General features: G+C 44.0%; 1 protein-coding gene across 1 annotated transcript in view; it reads left to right on the plus strand.

The window, feature by feature from the left end:
• The window catches only part of ENDOD1 (endonuclease domain containing 1), a 40,645-nt gene that overhangs the window by 14,396 nt on the left and 21,758 nt on the right, over positions 1 to 4,491 (plus strand). The gene's annotated exons all lie outside the window — the stretch shown is intronic.

Below are 4,491 nucleotides of genomic sequence, written 5' to 3' on the forward strand. Positions count from 1 at the left end.
ATTTTTGTAGTCTGGGTGGTCTGTATTGTCTCTCTTACAATGATTCAACTTTGTTGTTTGGATGCAAAAACAGCCACGAACAATATATAGATGGAATGTGGCTGTCTTCCAAGAAAATGTTATTTCTGAAAACAGGTGGCAGGCTAGATTTGGCCCATGGGCCGTAGGTGGCCAACCCTTAGTCTAGCATAAGGCCAATGGTCGGTACATGATTAGTGAACATTGACCGTTGAGCACTTAGCACATACGTATTGAGTGAGGGCAGTGACATTGAAAGCCGTGCAACCCTGTTCCTCTTACGGCATGGCAGCCCCACATCTAGACCTACAGACAATTTTCAACTCATCTTTCCATTGTGGTGGTGGTTACTTATAATATTTAGGTATTTTATGATTATAAAAGTAATGTGCTGGGAACCAGCAGTTAGTGTAATGGCTATGTCGCTGGATTCCCACGTAGTCGACCGCGGTTCGTGTCCTGGACCCGGTGGCTTAAAACTCACGCCGGGCGCATGTGCGTGCGTGCCCAAGATCCCAAGAGGAGAATGGAGGAGAAGGGATTGCGGCGTGACCATCCCCCCTGGGGGGTGATTTCTCGCTTTCTGTCTCTATGTCTCTCTCTGTCTGTCTGGTGAGCGCACGCACCCTACAGTGAAAATCTCTCCAAAAAAAAAAAGTAATGTGCTTATGGTAAAAAATTACTTTGAGCTTTTCAGAAGTATGAAGAAAATAGCCCACTTCTTTCAGGTAACCATTCTTTACAGTTTGTGTGTGTATGTGTGGCCTTCCAGGCGTTTCCATCACACCTAGAGACACAGGTACGGTTTTATACACTTTCATCAACAAGGCTCAGTGCCCTTTTAGGCTCTGTGAGGCCCCTCAAACCACCATTGCGGTGGGAAAGTGAAGAGACCCTTTTCATGGATAAGTTTGCCTGTAAAGGTAAACAAGGTATTTCATCAAGCATTTTCATTTAGAAATGGAAGACCCTGGGACTTTAAGGGCAAAGTCTACTTCATCGCAGTATTGTTTGAATGTGTATGATATGAAAATCACAGGTACCTTTAAGATTTCCTTTCCCTTCCCATTCCTGCACAGTCAATCCTTTTCCTCTGATAGAAGAGGCAGAGGCCCCAAGGGTCGCTGGTCTGCCGCAGTGACAAAGCCAGTAAGTGGCTGAGCTGACAAAGCTCCAGTGTGTCACTAAACCCTAGCTGCATTCACGGGGTGGGGAGTGGGGTGGGCAGAACTGAAGAAATGGAAATTATTTTGCCTGAGGGCAGATTGATTAACCTCAAATGACATTTTTTACATAGCACTGAAGAGCAGATGTTGTCTCTTTTATGCTTAAGAAAAGGGGTGGTAAACTCTCCATCTCCTGATAGAGTTATAATTGTTTGTATGGAAAGGAGTCTAAAAGCTGCCCGGCCCCCTTCTTTGATGATGTTTGCAAGGAAGGGTAGATTTTTCTGTTGGCTTTAGAGAAAGCCTATGTATATGGTGCGTGGAGACAGGCTAGCGGCTTTCCCAGTTTCCGATGAGGTGACAGGTAGGTATTGACAGGGCGCTCAGGCTGCTGTTCCATGCCTAGGCAGCTCGTGGACCAGCTTTGCTGTTGCTGGTGCTGTCAGTATTGGGTACATTCGGCTCCTCTGTCCTCCTTCACCCCAGAGCATCAGACTAGCTGTTAAAGAATGAAGAAGCTGGTGGTGTAGTGGTTAAGGTGCTGGAATCCCACGTGGTCTGCTGCAGTTTGAGTCACAGACCCGGGGGCTTGAAACCCACCCCAGATGTGTGTGCACGCATGCCCATAATCCCTGGGGGAGAATAGAGAAGGGATTGCAGGATGGCCATCCCTGCCAGGGGGGTGATTTCTTTCTTTCTATCTCTCTGTCTCTCTCTGTCTCTCTGGCGAGCACGTGTGCTCTATAGCAAAAGTCTCTCAAAAAAGAAGCAGCTAAGATTGGCATGTCTGTGTGTGCATATATGCCTTTCCTCTTAATGATCCTAACCAATCAGTGACACAATAAATGCAGTCACAGCTAATCAGAGATAAGTTTGTCATAAATTTGTTCTCTGCAGATGAACTGGAGTTTAAGAAGTAGGCTTGGGAGCCAGACAGTGGCACAGCGGTAAAATGTGACTCCGTGAGGCCGACCCCACGGGAAGCTTCTGGGTTTGCATCCAGAGACCTCCCTGAGTATGCTGGGCACACAGGGCTGGCTGAAGTGGGGTGGGTTTTAGTATCAAGACCCTGTTGGGGATTCTCTCTCTCTCGTTCATAGAAGAAATAAATGAATTAATCTATTAAAAAGAAGAAGGAGTAGAGGGCCTGCCTTTATTTCTGTGAAGGTTAACGTGCTGGATCCCAGATGGCTGACTGTGTGGTTTGAGACCTGGACTGGCAGTTTGAAAAACACACCGGCATGTATGCATGTGTGCCGAAAATCCCAAGAGGATGACGGAGGAGAAGGAGGAGAAAGAATTGCAGTGAGGCCATCCCCATCTGGGGAGTGATTTCTCACTTTCCCTCTCTTTCTCTTTGTCTTTCTCTGGCAAACACATGAACCCTATAGCAATCTGAAAAAAAAAAAAAGAAAAAGAAAAGAAAAAGGAAAGAAAGAACAGCAACAAAACAAAAGATAAGGTACACATGACATTTCAGGGAGCTTCAATGACAGACAAGCTTGCGGATTTATTTGTTTGGTCATCTGTTCATTCATTTATTCCTTCCTGGGCAGCAGCTCTAGACACCCAGCTACTGACTGATACTTTAATCAGTCCTGTCATTATCGTCAGTATCAAGACCATTTACTGAGATCTCAGGACTAAGCCAAGAAATGGGAATCCAGGCACAGTCCTGCACCAGACCGTCCCCGCCTCAGTTGTCTTACTACTTAGCTCAGAAGGCAGATCATGACCAAGAGATGGTTTACTTAACTCTCTCTCCACCGTTAGCTATTAAAGAACAAAGACTGAACATACAGCAGGATTAAGAAAGTGAATTTAGTAGTAAGACAAAACTGAATCCCAGCTTTGCTATTTACCAGCTGGGAGACCTTGGAAATGCTACTGAGTCCCATGGACCTTAGTTCCCCATCGGTGGCATGGCCTGATAACCTGTCCCTTTCCTAGGAAGGAGTCAGGAAATGAGGGGATTGTCCCTAAGCAGTCAAGACCAATGTGTAAGCACAGTGAATGAATAAGTAACCTTTGGTTCCCACACCAGGCCTGCTGCAGAGGCAACCGGGACACCTCTTCCCATGCTCCTAGGTCTGACTCTGTTACCGTTGAGGTGTCCCTCATTTCACACGCACCTGCTCTGTCATCGTGACTGTGAGTGTCTTTCTGTCTGGATGTAGCTTCTCTGTACCATCCTCTACATTGTTGTTGCCCACCGCTTTTATCTTTTGGAGAATTTGGTAGAACTTCTTCTCTCTGTCCCTCGATCTGTTCCCAGACTTCTGGCCCCAAGCTAATTTGCCTCTTTATTTTCCCCCAGTTTTAATCTCAGTGTCTGAAAGGTTCCATTGCCTCCAAGATGCTCGTCCCTATTCCTTCAGAGGGCTTACTCGGTTCTCTTAGGACTCCTGGTATTTCAGGCTCACTGATGCATGAATCATGACTTCCCCACGCTTACTCAGGGTGAAGACAGGGCTGTTGTAAGAGATCATTGGTATATTTGCAGGCACAGGACAAGAGGTACACGTGGGCCTTGGGGGATCCAGAACAGGAAAACTTCTAGGAAACAAATGGTCCCAAGAATGGCAAGGGTCTTTTTTATTTATTTTTTTTAACTCTCCTTTGTCTTCTCTGTTTCTTTTATGTTTTATTTTTTATTTAAATTTATTTATTTACATTCATTCACTATATCATTACAGCATACAAATGAGATTTCCCATCCAGAATACACTGTATATTGACTCAATCAAGCACATCAACATACATGTTATCAACACATAATTTTCCATTTCTTATTTCCTGTATATTTTGCTTTTTTTTTTTTTTGCCATCCTTGATGCCTATCCCTCACCCTCTGCCGTGTCCCCTCCTCCTCCCACATTGTCTCTGGTATCCATGGTTGCTTTCTATGCCTTTTCCCCCATTGAATTGATTCGCTAATGAACTTAATTAGTCTAAATATTTCCAATAGCAAGCGCAGCTGATATATACATATACATGAACACAAGTCTGACTTTAAGCATAAACGTCAGTGAGTAGAATGAACATACTATAAAGTAGCACCTAGCTGGGGCTATATAGCTTACTGCAGTCATCAAATACGCATTTTTTAAAAATTTTGATAAAAAGAATTTTCATGTTTTCTTTTTCTCCTGAAACTTTTTTAAAATTAGTTAATTTACATTCAGCACCTAAGCATTGTCACAGCATACAAAATGTATCTTCCCATCCAGAATATACTGCATAGTGGCTTAATCATGCATGTTATCATCAATAATTTTCCATTTCTAGTTATATATATATATATATA

This window comes from Tupaia chinensis, unplaced genomic scaffold, assembly GCF_000334495.1.
Source record: "Tupaia chinensis unplaced genomic scaffold, TupChi_1.0 Scaffold140218_1, whole genome shotgun sequence".
NCBI lineage: Eukaryota > Metazoa > Chordata > Mammalia > Scandentia > Tupaiidae > Tupaia > Tupaia belangeri.